Here is a 19,363-nt window from a genome sequence, read left to right as displayed (position 1 = left end):
GAAAATCAAAGATGTGCTCAATAAAGACATTTGACAGCTTGCTTTAGCAAGCACGCCTGAACAGGAACTTGAACCCTGGATCCTCAGATTAAAAGTCTGATGCTCTACCGACTGAGCTATCCAGGCTCTGAAAAATGCTCTTCTTAGCTCCTCTAAGCGTCTTAACATAAAATATGGAGGTAAAGAAACAAAGCTTTGGTGGAAAATCAAAAATGTGCTCAAAATCTGCTAAACAGACATAGAAGGGTTGTTTCTGCAATAAGCAAAGATGTTCTCAAGCTGCTTTTATACCCTTGGTTTTGCACAGTAGAACACGGCACTGAAGATGCAGAGACTCAGTGGAAAATCAAAGATGTGCTCAATAAAGACATTTGACAGCTTGCTTTAGCAAGTACGCCTGAACAGGGACTTGAACCCTGATGCTCTACCGACTGAACTATCCAGGCTCGGAAAAATGCTCTTCTTAGCTCCTCTAAGCGTCTTAACATAAAATATGGAGGTAAAGAAACAAAGCTTTGGTGGAAAATCAAAAATGTGCTCAAAATCTGCTAAACAGACATAGAAGGGTTGTTTCTGCAATAAGCAAAGATGTTCTCAAGCTGCTTTTATACCCTTGGTTTTGCACAGTAGAACACGGCACTGAAGATGCAGAGACTCAGTGGAAAATCAAAGATGTGCTCAATAAAGACATTTGACAGCTTGCTTTAGCAAGTACGCCTGAACAGGGACTTGAACCCTGATGCTCTACCGACTGAACTATCCAGGCTCTGAAAAATGCTCTTCTTAGCTCCTCTAAGCGTCTTAACATAAAATATGGAGGTAAAGAAACAAAGCTTTGGTGGAAAATCAAAAATGTGCTCAAAATCTGCTAAACAGACATAGAAGGGTTGTTTCTGCAATAAGCAAAGATGTTCTCAAGCTGCTTTTATACCCTTGGTTTTGCACAGTAGAACACGGCACTGAAGATGCAGAGACTCAGTGGAAAATCAAAGATGTGCTCAATAAAGACATTTGACAGCTTGCTTTAGCAAGTACGCCTGAACAGGGACTTGAACCCTGGACCCTCAGATTAAAAGTCTGATGCTCTACCGACTGAGCTATCCAGGCTCTGAAAAATGCTCTTCTTAGCTCCTCTAAGCGTCTTAACATAAAATATGGAGGTAAAGAAACAAAGCTTTGGTGGAAAATCAAAAATGTGCTCAAAATCTGCTAAACAGACATAGAAGGGTTGTTTCTGCAATAAGCAAAGATGTTCTCAAGCTGCTTCTATACCCTTGGTTTTGCACAGTAGAACACGGCACTGAAGATGCAGAGACTCAGTGGAGAATCAAAGATGTGCTCAATAAAGACATTTGACAGCTTGCTTTAGCAAGTACGCCTGAACAGGGACTTGAACCCTGATGCTCTACCGACTGAACTATCCAGGCTCTGAAAAATGCTCTTCTTAGCTCCTCTAAGCGTCTTAACATAAAATATGGAGGTAAAGAAACAAAGCTTTGGTGGAAAATCAAAAATGTGCTCAAAATCTGCTAAACAGACATAGAAGGGTTGTTTCTGCAATAAGCAAAGATGTTCTCAAGCTGCTTTTATACCCTTGGTTTTGCACAGTAGAACACGGCACTGAAGATGCAGAGACTCAGTGGAAAATCAAAGATGTGCTCAATAAAGACATTTGACAGCTTGCTTTAGCAAGTACGCCTGAACAGGGACTTGAACCCTGGATCCTCAGATTAAAAGTCTGATGCTCTACCGACTGAGCTATCCAGGCTCTGAAAAATGCTCTTCTTAGCTCCTCTAAGCGTCTTAACATAAAATATGGAGGTAAAGAAACAAAGCTTTGGTGGAAAATCAAAAATGTGCTCAAAATCTGCTAAACAGACATAGAAGGGTTGTTTCTGCAATAAGCAAAGATGTTCTCAAGCTGCTTCTATACCCTTGGTTTTGCACAGTAGAACACGGCACTGAAGATGCAGAGACTCAGTGGAAAATCAAAGATGTGCTCAATAAAGACATTTGACAGCTTGCTTTAGCAAGCACGCCTGAATAGGAACTTGAACCCTGGATCCTCAGATTAAAAATCTGATGCTCTACCGACTGAGCTATCCAGGCTCTGAAAAATGCTCTTAGCTCCTCTAAGCGTCTTAACATAAAATATGGAGGTAAAGAAACAAAGCTTTGGTGGAAAATCAAAAATGTGCTCAAAATCTGCTAAACAGACATAGAAGGGTTGTTTCTGCAATAAGCAAAGATGTTCTCAAGCTGCTTTTATACCCTTGGTTTTGCACAGTAGAACACGGCACTGAAGATGCAGAGACTCAGTGGAAAATCAAAGATGTGCTCAATAAAGACATTTGACAGCTTGCTTTAGCAAGTACGCCTGAACAGGGACTTGAACCCTGGACCCTCAGATTAAAAGTCTGATGCTCTACCGACTGAGCTATCCAGGCTCTGAAAAATGCTCTTCTTAGCTCCTCTAAGCGTCTTAACATAAAATATGGAGGTAAAGAAACAAAGCTTTGGTGGAAAATCAACAATGTGCCCAAAATTTGCTAAACAGACATAGAAGGGTTGTTTCTGCAAAAAACAAAGATTTTCTCAAGCTGCTTCTATACCCTCAGTTTTGCACAGCAGAACACGACAATAAAGAAGCAAAGACTCAGTGGAAAATCAAAGATGTGCTCAATTAAGACATTTGACAGCTTGCTTTAGCAAGTACGCCTGAACAGGGACTTGAACCCTGATGCTCTACCGACTGAACTATCCAGGCTCTGAAAAATGCTCTTCTTAGCTCCTCTAAGCGTCTTAACATAAAATATGGAGGTAAAGAAACAAAGCTTTGGTGGAAAATCAAAAATGTGCTCAAAATCTGCTAAACAGACATAGAAGGGTTGTTTCTGCAATAAGCAAAGATGTTCTCAAGCTGCTTTTATACCCTTGGTTTTGCACAGTAGAACACGGCACTGAAGATGCAGAGACTCACTGGAAAATCAAAGATGTGCTCAATAAAGACATTTGACAGCTTGCTTTAGCAAGTATGCCTGAACAGGGACTTGAACCCTGGACCCTCAGATTAAAAGTCTGATGCTCTACCGACTGAGCTATCCAGGCTCTGAAAAATGCTCTTCTTAGCTCCTCTAAGCGTCTTAACATAAAATATGGAGGTAAAGAAACAAAGCTTTGGTGGAAAATCAAAAATGTGCTCAAAATCTGCAAAACAGACATAGAAGGGTTGTTTCTGCAATAAGCAAAGATGTTCTCAAGCTGCTTCTATACCCTTGGTTTTGCACAGTAGAACACGGCACTGAAGATGCAGAGACTCAGTGGAAAATCAAAGATGTGCTCAATAAAGACATTTGACAGCTTGCTTTAGCAAGTACGCCTGAACAGGGACTTGAACCCTGATGCTCTACCGACTGAACTATCCAGGCTCTGAAAAATGCTCTTCTTAGCTCCTCTAAGCGTCTTAACATAAAATATGGAGGTAAAGAAACAAAGCTTTGGTGGAAAATCAAAAATGTGCTCAAAATCTGCTAAACAGACATAGAAGGGTTGTTTCTGCAATAAGCAAAGATGTTCTCAAGCTGCTTTTATACCCTTGGTTTTGCACAGTAGAACACGGCACTGAAGATGCAGAGACTCAGTGGAAAATCAAAGATGTGCTCAATAAAGACATTTGACAGCTTGCTTTAGCAAGTACGCCTGAACAGGGACTTGAACCCTGGATCCTCAGATTAAAAGTCTGATGCTCTACCGACTGAGCTATCCAGGCTCTGAAAAATGCTCTTCTTAGCTCCTCTAAGCGTCTTAACATAAAATATGGAGGTAAAGAAACAAAGCTTTGGTGGAAAATCAAAAATGTGCTCAAAATCTGCTAAACAGACATAGAAGGGTTGTTTCTGCAATAAGCAAAGATGTTCTCAAGCTGCTTTTATACCCTTGGTTTTGCACAGTAGAACACGGCACTGAAGATGCAGAGACTCAGTGGAAAATCAAAGATGTGCTCAATAAAGACATTTGACAGCTTGCTTTAGCAAGTACGCCTGAACAGGGACTTGAACCCTGATGCTCTACCGACTGAACTATCCAGGCTCTGAAAAATGCTCTTCTTAGCTCCTCTAAGCGTCTTAACATAAAATATGGAGGTAAAGAAACAAAGCTTTGGTGGAAAATCAAAAATGTGCTCAAAATCTGCTAAACAGACATAGAAGGGTTGTTTCTGCAATAAGCAAAGATGTTCTCAAGCTGCTTTTATACCCTTGGTTTTGCACAGTAGAACACGGCACTGAAGATGCAGAGACTCAGTGGAAAATCAAAGATGTGCTCAATAAAGACATTTGACAGCTTGCTTTAGCAAGTACGCCTGAACAGGGACTTGAACCCTGATGCTCTACCGACTGAACTATCCAGGCTCTGAAAAATGCTCTTCTTAGCTCCTCTAAGCGTCTTAACATAAAATATGGAGGTAAAGAAACAAAGCTTTGGTGGAAAATCAAAAATGTGCTCAAAATCTGCTAAACAGACATAGAAGGGTTGTTTCTGCAATAAGCAAAGATGTTCTCAAGCTGCTTTTATACCCTTGGTTTTGCACAGTAGAACACGGCACTGAAGATGCAGAGACTCACTGGAAAATCAAAGATGTGCTCAATAAAGACATTTGACAGCTTGCTTTAGCAAGTATGCCTGAACAGGGACTTGAACCCTGGACCCTCAGATTAAAAGTCTGATGCTCTACCGACTGAGCTATCCAGGCTCTGAAAAATGCTCTTCTTAGCTCCTCTAAGCGTCTTAACATAAAATATGGAGGTAAAGAAACAAAGCTTTGGTGGAAAATCAAAAATGTGCTCAAAATCTGCAAAACAGACATAGAAGGGTTGTTTCTGCAATAAGCAAAGATGTTCTCAAGCTGCTTCTATACCCTTGGTTTTGCACAGTAGAACACGGCACTGAAGATGCAGAGACTCAGTGGAAAATCAAAGATGTGCTCAATAAAGACATTTGACAGCTTGCTTTAGCAAGTACGCCTGAACAGGGACTTGAACCCTGATGCTCTACCGACTGAACTATCCAGGCTCTGAAAAATGCTCTTCTTAGCTCCTCTAAGCGTCTTAACATAAAATATGGAGGTAAAGAAACAAAGCTTTGGTGGAAAATCAAAAATGTGCTCAAAATCTGCTAAACAGACATAGAAGGGTTGTTTCTGCAATAAGCAAAGATGTTCTCAAGCTGCTTTTATACCCTTGGTTTTGCACAGTAGAACACGGCACTGAAGATGCAGAGACTCAGTGGAAAATCAAAGATGTGCTCAATAAAGACATTTGACAGCTTGCTTTAGCAAGTACGCCTGAACAGGGACTTGAACCCTGATGCTCTACCGACTGAACTATCCAGGCTCTGAAAAATGCTCTTCTTAGCTCCTCTAAGCGTCTTAACATAAAATATGGAGGTAAAGAAACAAAGCTTTGGTGGAAAATCAAAAATGTGCTCAAAATCTGCTAAACAGACATAGAAGGGTTGTTTCTGCAATAAGCAAAGATGTTCTCAAGCTGCTTTTATACCCTTGGTTTTGCACAGTAGAACACGGCACTGAAGATGCAGAGACTCACTGGAAAATCAAAGATGTGCTCAATAAAGACATTTGACAGCTTGCTTTAGCAAGTACGCCTGAACAGGGACTTGAACCCTGGACCCTCAGATTAAAAGTCTGATGCTCTACCGACTGAGCTATCCAGGCTCTGAAAAATGCTCTTCTTAGCTCCTCTAAGCGTCTTAACATAAAATATGGAGGTAAAGAAACAAAGCTTTGGTGGAAAATCAACAATGTGCCCAAAATTTGCTAAACAGACATAGAAGGGTTGTTTCTGCAAAAAACAAAGATTTTCTCAAGCTGCTTCTATACCCTCAGTTTTGCACAGTAGAACACGACAATAAAGAAGCAAAGACTCAGTGGAAAATCAAAGATGTGCTCAATTAAGACATTTGACAGCTTGCTTTAGCAAGTATGCCTGAACAGGGACTTGAACCCTGATGCTCTACCGACTGAACTATCCAGGCTCTGAAAAATGCTCTTCTTAGCTCCTCTAAGCGTCTTAACATAAAATATGGAGGTAAAGAAACAAAGCTTTGGTGGAAAATCAAAAATGTGCTCAAAATCTGCTAAACAGACATAGAAGGGTTGTTTCTGCAATAAGCAAAGATGTTCTCAAGCTGCTTTTATACCCTTGGTTTTGCACAGTAGAACACGGCACTGAAGATGCAGAGACTCAGTGGAAAATCAAAGATGTGCTCAATAAAGACATTTGACAGCTTGCTTTAGCAAGTACGCCTGAACAGGGACTTGAACCCTGGATCCTCAGATTAAAAGTCTGATGCTCTACCGACTGAGCTATCCAGGCTCTGAAAAATGCTCTTCTTAGCTCCTCTAAGCGTCTTAACATAAAATATGGAGGTAAAGAAACAAAGCTTTGGTGGAAAATCAAAAATGTGCTCAAAATCTGCTAAACAGACATAGAAGGGTTGTTTCTGCAATAAGCAAAGATGTTCTCAAGCTGCTTCTATACCCTTGGTTTTGCACAGTAGAACACGGCACTGAAGATGCAGAGACTCAGTGGAAAATCAAAGATGTGCTCAATAAAGACATTTGACAGCTTGCTTTAGCAAGCACGCCTGAACAGGAACTTGAACCCTGGATCCTCAGATTAAAAGTCTGATGCTCTACCGACTGAGCTATCCAGGCTCTGAAAAATGCTCTTCTTAGCTCCTCTAAGCGTCTTAACATAAAATATGGAGGTAAAGAAACAAAGCTTTGGTGGAAAATCAAAAATGTGCTCAAAATCTGCTAAACAGACATAGAAGGGTTGTTTCTGCAATAAGCAAAGATGTTCTCAAGCTGCTTTTATACCCTTGGTTTTGCACAGTAGAACACGGCACTGAAGATGCAGAGACTCAGTGGAAAATCAAAGATGTGCTCAATAAAGACATTTGACAGCTTGCTTTAGCAAGTACGCCTGAACAGGGACTTGAACCCTGATGCTCTACCGACTGAACTATCCAGGCTCTGAAAAATGCTCTTCTTAGCTCCTCTAAGCGTCTTAACATAAAATATGGAGGTAAAGAAACAAAGCTTTGGTGGAAAATCAAAAATGTGCTCAAAATCTGCTAAACAGACATAGAAGGGTTGTTTCTGCAATAAGCAAAGATGTTCTCAAGCTGCTTTTATACCCTTGGTTTTGCACAGTAGAACACGGCACTGAAGATGCAGAGACTCAGTGGAAAATCAAAGATGTGCTCAATAAAGACATTTGACAGCTTGCTTTAGCAAGTACGCCTGAACAGGGACTTGAACCCTGATGCTCTACCGACTGAACTATCCAGGCTCTGAAAAATGCTCTTCTTAGCTCCTCTAAGCGTCTTAACATAAAATATGGAGGTAAAGAAACAAAGCTTTGGTGGAAAATCAAAAATGTGCTCAAAATCTGCTAAACAGACATAGAAGGGTTGTTTCTGCAATAAGCAAAGATGTTCTCAAGCTGCTTTTATACCCTTGGTTTTGCACAGTAGAACACGACACTGAAGATGCAGAGACTCACTGGAAAATCAAAGATGTGCTCAATAAAGACATTTGACAGCTTGCTTTAGCAAGTACGCCTGAACAGGGACTTGAACCCTGGACCCTCAGATTAAAAGTCTGATGCTCTACCGACTGAGCTATCCAGGCTCTGAAAAATGCTCTTCTTAGCTCCTCTAAGCGTCTTAACATAAAATATGGAGGTAAAGAAACAAAGCTTTGGTGGAAAATCAACAATGTGCCCAAAATTTGCTAAACAGACATAGAAGGGTTGTTTCTGCAAAAAACAAAGATTTTCTCAAGCTGCTTCTATACCCTCAGTTTTGCACAGTAGAACACGACAATAAAGAAGCAAAGACTCAGTGGAAAATCAAAGATGTGCTCAATTAAGACATTTGACAGCTTGCTTTAGCAAGTACGCCTGAACAGGGACTTGAACCCTGATGCTCTACCGACTGAACTATCCAGGCTCTGAAAAATGCTCTTCTTAGCTCCTCTAAGCGTCTTAACATAAAATATGGAGGTAAAGAAACAAAGCTTTGGTGGAAAACCAAAATGTGCTCAAAATCTGCTAAACAGACATAGAAGGGTTGTTTCTGCAATAAGCAAAGATGTTCTCAAGCTGCTTTTATACCCTTGGTTTTGCACAGTAGAACACGGCACTGAAGATGCAGAGACTCAGTGGAAAATCAAAGATGTGCTCAATAAAGACATTTGACAGCTTGCTTTAGCAAGTATGCCTGAACAGGGACTTGAACCCTGGACCCTCAGATTAAAAGTCTGATGCTCTACCGACTGAGCTATCCAGGCTCTGAAAAATGCTCTTCTTAGCTCCTCTAAGCGTCTTAACATAAAATATGGAGGTAAAGAAACAAAGCTTTGGTGGAAAATCAAAAATGTGCTCAAAATCTGCTAAACAGACATAGAAGGGTTGTTTCTGCAATAAGCAAAGATGTTCTCAAGCTGCTTTTATACCCTTGGTTTTGCACAGTAGAACACGGCACTGAAGATGCAGAGACTCAGTGGAAAATCAAAGATGTGCTCAATAAAGACATTTGACAGCTTGCTTTAGCAAGTACGCCTGAACAGGGACTTGAACCCTGATGCTCTACCGACTGAACTATCCAGGCTCTGAAAAATGCTCTTCTTAGCTCCTCTAAGCGTCTTAACATAAAATATGGAGGTAAAGAAACAAAGCTTTGGTGGAAAATCAAAAATGTGCTCAAAATCTGCTAAACAGACATAGAAGGGTTGTTTCTGCAATAAGCAAAGATGTTCTCAAGCTGCTTTTATACCCTTGGTTTTGCACAGTAGAACACGGCACTGAAGATGCAGAGACTCAGTGGAAAATCAAAGATGTGCTCAATAAAGACATTTGACAGCTTGCTTTAGCAAGTACGCCTGAACAGGGACTTGAACCCTGATGCTCTACCGACTGAACTATCCAGGCTCTGAAAAATGCTCTTCTTAGCTCCTCTAAGCGTCTTAACATAAAATATGGAGGTAAAGAAACAAAGCTTTGGTGGAAAATCAAAAATGTGCTCAAAATCTGCTAAACAGACATAGAAGGGTTGTTTCTGCAATAAGCAAAGATGTTCTCAAGCTGCTTTTATACCCTTGGTTTTGCACAGTAGAACACGGCACTGAAGATGCAGAGACTCACTGGAAAATCAAAGATGTGCTCAATAAAGACATTTGACAGCTTGCTTTAGCAAGTACGCCTGAACAGGGACTTGAACCCTGGACCCTCAGATTAAAAGTCTGATGCTCTACCGACTGAGCTATCCAGGCTCTGAAAAATGCTCTTCTTAGCTCCTCTAAGCGTCTTAACATAAAATATGGAGGTAAAGAAACAAAGCTTTGGTGGAAAATCAACAATGTGCCCAAAATTTGCTAAACAGACATAGAAGGGTTGTTTCTGCAAAAAACAAAGATTTTCTCAAGCTGCTTCTATACCCTCAGTTTTGCACAGTAGAACACGACAATAAAGAAGCAAAGACTCAGTGGAAAATCAAAGATGTGCTCAATTAAGACATTTGACAGCTTGCTTTAGCAAGTACGCCTGAACAGGGACTTGAACCCTGATGCTCTACCGACTGAACTATCCAGGCTCTGAAAAATGCTCTTCTTAGCTCCTCTAAGCGTCTTAACATAAAATATGGAGGTAAAGAAACAAAGCTTTGGTGGAAAATCAAAAATGTGCTCAAAATCTGCTAAACAGACATAGAAGGGTTGTTTCTGCAATAAGCAAAGATGTTCTCAAGCTGCTTTTATACCCTTGGTTTTGCACAGTAGAACACGGCACTGAAGATGCAGAGACTCAGTGGAAAATCAAAGATGTGCTCAATAAAGACATTTGACAGCTTGCTTTAGCAAGTACGCCTGAACAGGGACTTGAACCCTGGATCCTCAGATTAAAAGTCTGATGCTCTACCGACTGAGCTATCCAGGCTCTGAAAAATGCTCTTCTTAGCTCCTCTAAGCGTCTTAACATAAAATATGGAGGTAAAGAAACAAAGCTTTGGTGGAAAATCAAAAATGTGCTCAAAATCTGCTAAACAGACATAGAAGGGTTGTTTCTGCAATAAGCAAAGATGTTCTCAAGCTGCTTCTATACCCTTGGTTTTGCACAGTAGAACACGGCACTGAAGATGCAGAGACTCAGTGGAAAATCAAAGATGTGCTCAATAAAGACATTTGACAGCTTGCTTTAGCAAGCACGCCTGAACAGGAACTTGAACCCTGGATCCTCAGATTAAAAGTCTGATGCTCTACCGACTGAGCTATCCAGGCTCTGAAAAATGCTCTTCTTAGCTCCTCTAAGCGTCTTAACATAAAATATGGAGGTAAAGAAACAAAGCTTTGGTGGAAAATCAAAAATGTGCTCAAAATCTGCTAAACAGACATAGAAGGGTTGTTTCTGCAATAAGCAAAGATGTTCTCAAGCTGCTTTTATACCCTTGGTTTTGCACAGTAGAACACGGCACTGAAGATGCAGAGACTCAGTGGAAAATCAAAGATGTGCTCAATAAAGACATTTGACAGCTTGCTTTAGCAAGTACGCCTGAACAGGGACTTGAACCCTGATGCTCTACCGACTGAACTATCCAGGCTCTGAAAAATGCTCTTCTTAGCTCCTCTAAGCGTCTTAACATAAAATATGGAGGTAAAGAAACAAAGCTTTGGTGGAAAATCAAAAATGTGCTCAAAATCTGCTAAACAGACATAGAAGGGTTGTTTCTGCAATAAGCAAAGATGTTCTCAAGCTGCTTTTATACCCTTGGTTTTGCACAGTAGAACACGGCACTGAAGATGCAGAGACTCAGTGGAAAATCAAAGATGTGCTCAATAAAGACATTTGACAGCTTGCTTTAGCAAGTACGCCTGAACAGGGACTTGAACCCTGATGCTCTACCGACTGAACTATCCAGGCTCTGAAAAATGCTCTTCTTAGCTCCTCTAAGCGTCTTAACATAAAATATGGAGGTAAAGAAACAAAGCTTTGGTGGAAAATCAAAAATGTGCTCAAAATCTGCTAAACAGACATAGAAGGGTTGTTTCTGCAATAAGCAAAGATGTTCTCAAGCTGCTTTTATACCCTTGGTTTTGCACAGTAGAACACGACACTGAAGATGCAGAGACTCACTGGAAAATCAAAGATGTGCTCAATAAAGACATTTGACAGCTTGCTTTAGCAAGTACGCCTGAACAGGGACTTGAACCCTGGACCCTCAGATTAAAAGTCTGATGCTCTACCGACTGAGCTATCCAGGCTCTGAAAAATGCTCTTCTTAGCTCCTCTAAGCGTCTTAACATAAAATATGGAGGTAAAGAAACAAAGCTTTGGTGGAAAATCAACAATGTGCCCAAAATTTGCTAAACAGACATAGAAGGGTTGTTTCTGCAAAAAACAAAGATTTTCTCAAGCTGCTTCTATACCCTCAGTTTTGCACAGTAGAACACGACAATAAAGAAGCAAAGACTCAGTGGAAAATCAAAGATGTGCTCAATTAAGACATTTGACAGCTTGCTTTAGCAAGTACGCCTGAACAGGGACTTGAACCCTGATGCTCTACCGACTGAACTATCCAGGCTCTGAAAAATGCTCTTCTTAGCTCCTCTAAGCGTCTTAACATAAAATATGGAGGTAAAGAAACAAAGCTTTGGTGGAAAATCAAAAATGTGCTCAAAATCTGCTAAACAGACATAGAAGGGTTGTTTCTGCAATAAGCAAAGATGTTCTCAAGCTGCTTTTATACCCTTGGTTTTGCACAGTAGAACACGGCACTGAAGATGCAGAGACTCAGTGGAAAATCAAAGATGTGCTCAATAAAGACATTTGACAGCTTGCTTTAGCAAGTATGCCTGAACAGGGACTTGAACCCTGGACCCTCAGATTAAAAGTCTGATGCTCTACCGACTGAGCTATCCAGGCTCTGAAAAATGCTCTTCTTAGCTCCTCTAAGCGTCTTAACATAAAATATGGAGGTAAAGAAACAAAGCTTTGGTGGAAAATCAAAAATGTGCTCAAAATCTGCTAAACAGACATAGAAGGGTTGTTTCTGCAATAAGCAAAGATGTTCTCAAGCTGCTTCTATACCCTTGGTTTTGCACAGTAGAACACGGCACTGAAGATGCAGAGACTCAGTGGAAAATCAAAGATGTGCTCAATAAAGACATTTGACAGCTTGCTTTAGCAAGTACGCCTGAACAGGGACTTGAACCCTGATGCTCTACCGACTGAACTATCCAGGCTCTGAAAAATGCTCTTCTTAGCTCCTCTAAGCGTCTTAACATAAAATATGGAGGTAAAGAAACAAAGCTTTGGTGGAAAATCAAAAATGTGCTCAAAATCTGCTAAACAGACATAGAAGGGTTGTTTCTGCAATAAGCAAAGATGTTCTCAAGCTGCTTTTATACCCTTGGTTTTGCACAGTAGAACACGGCACTGAAGATGCAGAGACTCAGTGGAAAATCAAAGATATGCTCAATAAAGACATTTGACAGCTTGCTTTAGCAAGTACGCCTGAACAGGGACTTGAACCCTGGATCCTCAGATTAAAAGTCTGATGCTCTACCGACTGAGCTATCCAGGGTCTGAAAAATGCTCTTCTTAGCTCCTCTAAGCGTCTTAACATAAAATATGGAGGTAAAGAAACAAAGCTTTGGTGGAAAATCAACAATGTGCCCAAAATTTGCTAAACAGACATAGAAGGGTTGTTTCTGCAAAAAACAAAGATTTTCTCAAGCTGCTTCTATACCCTCAGTTTTGCACAGTAGAACACGACAATAAAGAAGCAAAGACTCAGTGGAAAATCAAAGATGTGCTCAATTAAGACATTTGACAGCTTGCTTTAGCAAGTACGCCTGAACAGGGGCTTGAACCCTGATGCTCTACCGACTGAACTATCCAGGCTCTGAAAAATGCTCTTCTTAGCTCCTCTAAGCGTCTTAACATAAAATATGGAGGTAAAGAAACAAAGCTTTGGTGGAAAATCAAAAATGTGCTCAAAATCTGCTAAACAGACATAGAAGGGTTGTTTCTGCAATAAGCAAAGATGTTCTCAAGCTGCTTCTATACCCTTGGTTTTGCACAGTAGAACACGGCACTGAAGATGCAGAGACTCAGTGGAAAATCAAAGATGTGCTCAATAAAGACATTTGACAGCTTGCTTTAGCAAGTACGCCTGAACCCTGGACCCTCAGATTAAAAGTCTGATGCTCTACCGACTGAGCTATCCAGGCTCTGAAAAATGCTCTTCTTAGCTCCTCTAAGCGTCTTAACATAAAATATGGAGGTAAAGAAACAAAGCTTTGGTGGAAAATCAACAATGTGCCCAAAATTTGCTAAACAGACATAGAAGGGTTGTTTCTGCAAAAAACAAAGATTTTCTCAAGCTGCTTCTATACCCTCAGTTTTGCACAGTAGAACACGACAATAAAGAAGCAAAGACTCAGTGGAAAATCAAAGATGTGCTCAATTAAGACATTTGACAGCTTGCTTTAGCAAGTACGCCTGAACAGGGACTTGAACCCTGATGCTCTACCGACTGAACTATCCAGGCTCTGAACAATGCTTTTCTTAGCTCCTCTAAGCGTCTTAACATAAAATATGGAGGTAAAGAAACAAAGCTTTGGTGGAAAATCAAAAATGTGCTCAAAATCTGCTAAACAGACATAGAAGGGTTGTTTCTGCAATAAGCAAAGATGTTCTCAAGCTGCTTTTATACCCTTGGTTTTGCACAGTAGAACACGGCACTGAAGATGCAGAGACTCAGTGGAAAATCAAAGATGTGCTCAATAAAGACATTTGACAGCTTGCTTTAGCAAGTATGCCTGAACAGGGACTTGAACCCTGGACCCTCAGATTAAAAGTCTGATGCTCTACCGACTGAGCTATCCAGGCTCTGAAAAATGCTCTTCTTAGCTCCTCTAAGCGTCTTAACATAAAATATGGAGGTAAAGAAACAAAGCTTTGGTGGAAAATCAATAATGTGCTCAAAATCTGCTAAACAGACATAGAAGGGTTGTTTCTGCAATAAGCAAAGATGTTCTCAAGCTGCTTTTATACCCTTGGTTTTGCACAGTAGAACACGGCACTGAAGATGCAGAGACTCAGTGGAAAATCAAAGATGTGCTCAATAAAGACATTTGACAGCTTGCTTTAGCAAGTACGCCTGAACAGGGACTTGAACCCTGATGCTCTACCGACTGAACTATCCAGGCTCTGAAAAATGCTCTTCTTAGCTCCTCTAAGCGTCTTAACATAAAATATGGAGGTAAAGAAACAAAGCTTTGGTGGAAAATCAAAAATGTGCTCAAAATCTGCTAAACAGACATAGAAGGGTTGTTTCTGCAATAAGCAAAGATGTTCTCAAGCTGCTTTTATACCCTTGGTTTTGCACAGTAGAACACGGCACTGAAGATGCAGAGACTCAGTGGAAAATCAAAGATGTGCTCAATAAAGACATTTGACAGCTTGCTTTAGCAAGTACGCCTGAACAGGGACTTGAACCCTGATGCTCTACCGACTGAACTATCCAGGCTCTGAAAAATGCTCTTCTTAGCTCCTCTAAGCGTCTTAACATAAAATATGGAGGTAAAGAAACAAAGCTTTGGTGGAAAATCAAAAATGTGCTCAAAATCTGCTAAACAGACATAGAAGGGTTGTTTCTGCAATAAGCAAAGATGTTCTCAAGCTGCTTTTATACCCTTGGTTTTGCACAGTAGAACACGGCACTGAAGATGCAGAGACTCACTGGAAAATCAAAGATGTGCTCAATAAAGACATTTGACAGCTTGCTTTAGCAAGTACGCCTGAACAGGGACTTGAACCCTGGACCCTCAGATTAAAAGTCTGATGCTCTACCGACTGAGCTATCCAGGCTCTGAAAAATGCTCTTCTTAGCTCCTCTAAGCGTCTTAACATAAAATATGGAGGTAAAGAAACAAAGCTTTGGTGGAAAATCAACAATGTGCCCAAAATTTGCTAAACAGACATAGAAGGGTTGTTTCTGCAAAAAACAAAGATTTTCTCAAGCTGCTTCTATACCCTCAGTTTTGCACAGTAGAACACGACAATAAAGAAGCAAAGACTCAGTGGAAAATCAAAGATGTGCTCAATTAAGACATTTGACAGCTTGCTTTAGCAAGTACGCCTGAACAGGGACTTGAACCCTGATGCTCTACCGACTGAACTATCCAGGCTCTGAAAAATGCTCTTCTTAGCTCCTCTAAGCGTCTTAACATAAAATATGGAGGTAAAGAAACAAAGCTTTGGTGGAAAATCAAAAATGTGCTCAAAATCTGCTAAACAGACATAGAAGGGTTGTTTCTGCAATAAGCAAAGATGTTCTCAAGCTGCTTTTATACCCTTGGTTTTGCACAGTAGAACACGGCACTGAAGATGCAGAGACTCAGTGGAAAATCAAAGATGTGCTCAATAAAGACATTTGACAGCTTGCTTTAGCAAGTACGCCTGAACAGGGACTTGAACCCTGGATCCTCAGATTAAAAGTCTGATGCTCTACCGACTGAGCTATCCAGGCTCTGAAAAATGCTCTTCTTAGCTCCTCTAAGCGTCTTAACATAAAATATGGAGGTAAAGAAACAAAGCTTTGGTGGAAAATCAAAAATGTGCTCAAAATCTGCTAAACAGACATAGAAGGGTTGTTTCTGCAATAAGCAAAGATGTTCTCAAGCTGCTTCTATACCCTTGGTTTTGCACAGTAGAACACGGCACTGAAGATGCAGAGACTCAGTGGAAAATCAAAGATGTGCTCAATAAAGACATTTGACAGCTTGCTTTAGCAAGCACGCCTGAACAGGAACTTGAACCCTGGATCCTCAGATTAAAAGTCTGATGCTCTACCGACTGAGCTATCCAGGCTCTGAAAAATGCTCTTCTTAGCTCCTCTAAGCGTCTTAACATAAAATATGGAGGTAAAGAAACAAAGCTTTGGTGGAAAATCAAAAATGTGCTCAAAATCTGCTAAACAGACATAGAAGGGTTGTTTCTGCAATAAGCAAAGATGTTCTCAAGCTGCTTTTATACCCTTGGTTTTGCACAGTAGAACACGGCACTGAAGATGCAGAGACTCAGTGGAAAATCAAAGATGTGCTCAATAAAGACATTTGACAGCTTGCTTTAGCAAGTACGCCTGAACAGGGACTTGAACCCTGATGCTCTACCGACTGAACTATCCAGGCTCTGAAAAATGCTCTTCTTAGCTCCTCTAAGCGTCTTAACATAAAATATGGAGGTAAAGAAACAAAGCTTTGGTGGAAAATCAAAAATGTGCTCAAAATCTGCTAAACAGACATAGAAGGGTTGTTTCTGCAATAAGCAAAGATGTTCTCAAGCTGCTTTTATACCCTTGGTTTTGCACAGTAGAACACGGCACTGAAGATGCAGAGACTCAGTGGAAAATCAAAGATGTGCTCAATAAAGACATTTGACAGCTTGCTTTAGCAAGTACGCCTGAACAGGGACTTGAACCCTGATGCTCTACCGACTGAACTATCCAGGCTCTGAAAAATGCTCTTCTTAGCTCCTCTAAGCGTCTTAACATAAAATATGGAGGTAAAGAAACAAAGCTTTGGTGGAAAATCAAAAATGTGCTCAAAATCTGCTAAACAGACATAGAAGGGTTGTTTCTGCAATAAGCAAAGATGTTCTCAAGCTGCTTTTATACCCTTGGTTTTGCACAGTAGAACACGACACTGAAGATGCAGAGACTCACTGGAAAATCAAAGATGTGCTCAATAAAGACATTTGACAGCTTGCTTTAGCAAGTACGCCTGAACAGGGACTTGAACCCTGGACCCTCAGATTAAAAGTCTGATGCTCTACCGACTGAGCTATCCAGGCTCTGAAAAATGCTCTTCTTAGCTCCTCTAAGCGTCTTAACATAAAATATGGAGGTAAAGAAACAAAGCTTTGGTGGAAAATCAACAATGTGCCCAAAATTTGCTAAACAGACATAGAAGGGTTGTTTCTGCAAAAAACAAAGATTTTCTCAAGCTGCTTCTATACCCTCAGTTTTGCACAGTAGAACACGACAATAAAGAAGCAAAGACTCAGTGGAAAATCAAAGATGTGCTCAATTAAGACATTTGACAGCTTGCTTTAGCAAGTACGCCTGAACAGGGACTTGAACCCTGATGCTCTACCGACTGAACTATCCAGGCTCTGAAAAATGCTCTTCTTAGCTCCTCTAAGCGTCTTAACATAAAATATGGAGGTAAAGAAACAAAGCTTTGGTGGAAAATCAAAAATGTGCTCAAAATCTGCTAAACAGACATAGAAGGGTTGTTTCTGCAATAAGCAAAGATGTTCTCAAGCTGCTTTTATACCCTTGGTTTTGCACAGTAGAACACGGCACTGAAGATGCAGAGACTCAGTGGAAAATCAAAGATGTGCTCAATAAAGACATTTGACAGCTTGCTTTAGCAAGTATGCCTGAACAGGGACTTGAACCCTGGACCCTCAGATTAAAAGTCTGATGCTCTACCGACTGAGCTATCCAGGCTCTGAAAAATGCTCTTCTTAGCTCCTCTAAGCGTCTTAACATAAAATATGGAGGTAAAGAAACAAAGCTTTGGTGGAAAATCAAAAATGTGCTCAAAATCTGCTAAACAGACATAGAAGGGTTGTTTCTGCAATAAGCAAAGATGTTCTCAAGCTGCTTCTATACCCTTGGTTTTGCACAGTAGAACACGGCACTGAAGATGCAGAGACTCAGTGGAAAATCAAAGATGTGCTCAATAAAGACATTTGACAGCTTGCTTTAGCAAGTACGCCTGAACAGGGACTTGAACCCTGATGCTCTACCGACTGAACTATCCAGGCTCTGAAAAATGCTCTTCTTAGCTCCTCTAAGCGTCTTAACATAAAATATGGAGGTAAAGAAACAAAGCTTTGGTGGAAAATCAAAAATGTGCTCAAAATCTGCTAAACAGACATAGAAGGGTTGTTTCTGCAATAAGCAAAGATGTTCTCAAGCTGCTTTTATACCCTTGGTTTTGCACAGTAGAACACGGCACTGAAGATGCAGAGACTCAGTGGAAAATCAAAGATATGCTCAATAAAGACATTTGACAGCTTGCTTTAGCAAGTACGCCTGAACAGGGACTTGAACCCTGGATCCTCAGATTAAAAGTCTGATGCTCTACCGACTGAGCTATCCAGGGTCTGAAAAATGCTCTTCTTAGCTCCTCTAAGCGTCTTAACATAAAATATGGAGGTAAAGAAACAAAGCTTTGGTGGAAAATCAACAATGTGCCCAAAATTTGCTAAACAGACATAGAAGGGTTGTTTCTGCAAAAAACAAAGATTTTCTCAAGCTGCTTCTATACCCTCAGTTTTGCACAGTAGAACACGACAATAAAGAAGCAAAGACTCAGTGGAAAATCAAAGATGTGCTCAATTAAGACATTTGACAGCTTGCTTTAGCAAGTACGCCTGAACAGGGGCTTGAACCCTGATGCTCTACCGACTGAACTATCCAGGCTCTGAAAAATGCTCTTCTTAGCTCCTCTAAGCGTCTTAACATAAAATATGGAGGTAAAGAAACAAAGCTTTGGTGGAAAATCAAAAATGTGCTCAAAATCTGCTAAACAGACATAGAAGGGTTGTTTCTGCAATAAGCAAAGATGTTCTCAAGCTGCTTCTATACCCTTGGTTTTGCACAGTAGAACACGGCACTGAAGATGCAGAGACTCAGTGGAAAATCAAAGATGTGCTCAATAAAGACATTTGACAGCTTGCTTTAGCAAGTACGCCTGAACCCTGGACCCTCAGATTAAAAGTCTGATGCTCTACCGACTGAGCTATCCAGGCTCTGAAAAATGCTCTTCTTAGCTCCTCTAAGCGTCTTAACATAAAATATGGAGGTAAAGAAACAAAGCTTTGGTGGAAAATCAACAATGTGCCCAAAATTTGCTAAACAGACATAGAAGGGTTGTTTCTGCAAAAAACAAAGATTTTCTCAAGCTGCTTCTATACCCTCAGTTTTGCACAGTAGAACACGACAATAAAGAAGCAAAGACTCAGTGGAAAATCAAAGATGTGCTCAATTAAGACATTTGACAGCTTGCTTTAGCAAGTACGCCTGAACAGGGACTTGAACCCTGATGCTCTACCGACTGAACTATCCAGGCTCTGAACAATGCTTTTCTTAGCTCCTCTAAGCGTCTTAACATAAAATATGGAGGTAAAGAAACAAAGCTTTGGTGGAAAATCAAAAATGTGCTCAAAATCTGCTAAACAGACATAGAAGGGTTGTTTCTGCAATAAGC

The 19,363-nt window shown here is 40.5% G+C and overlaps 6 non-coding genes across 6 annotated transcripts; all 6 read right to left on the bottom strand.

The window, feature by feature from the left end:
* Positions 1-3,035: 3,035 nt before the first annotated feature.
* TRNAK-UUU (transfer RNA lysine (anticodon UUU)) lies at positions 3,036-3,108 on the bottom strand. Its single transcript has one exon. It is a non-coding gene; the product is annotated as a tRNA-Lys (tRNA).
* A 1,569-nt stretch (positions 3,109-4,677) lies between these two features.
* TRNAK-UUU (transfer RNA lysine (anticodon UUU)) lies at positions 4,678-4,750 on the bottom strand. The gene has a single exon. It is a non-coding gene; the product is annotated as a tRNA-Lys (tRNA).
* Positions 4,751-8,301: 3,551 nt separating this feature from the next.
* TRNAK-UUU (transfer RNA lysine (anticodon UUU)) lies at positions 8,302-8,374 on the bottom strand. The gene has a single exon. It is a non-coding gene; the product is annotated as a tRNA-Lys (tRNA).
* Positions 8,375-11,926: 3,552 nt separating this feature from the next.
* On the bottom strand, positions 11,927-11,999 carry TRNAK-UUU (transfer RNA lysine (anticodon UUU)). The gene has a single exon. It is a non-coding gene; the product is annotated as a tRNA-Lys (tRNA).
* Positions 12,000-13,897: 1,898 nt separating this feature from the next.
* TRNAK-UUU (transfer RNA lysine (anticodon UUU)) lies at positions 13,898-13,970 on the bottom strand. Its single transcript has one exon. It is a non-coding gene; the product is annotated as a tRNA-Lys (tRNA).
* A 3,552-nt stretch (positions 13,971-17,522) lies between these two features.
* On the bottom strand, positions 17,523-17,595 carry TRNAK-UUU (transfer RNA lysine (anticodon UUU)). The gene has a single exon. It is a non-coding gene; the product is annotated as a tRNA-Lys (tRNA).
* Positions 17,596-19,363: the final 1,768 nt, after the last annotated feature.

Source organism: Eleutherodactylus coqui, chromosome 7 (assembly GCF_035609145.1).
Source record: "Eleutherodactylus coqui strain aEleCoq1 chromosome 7, aEleCoq1.hap1, whole genome shotgun sequence".
Taxonomy (NCBI): domain Eukaryota; kingdom Metazoa; phylum Chordata; class Amphibia; order Anura; family Eleutherodactylidae; genus Eleutherodactylus; species Eleutherodactylus coqui.
This window is presented reverse-complemented; position numbering and strand designations above follow the sequence as displayed.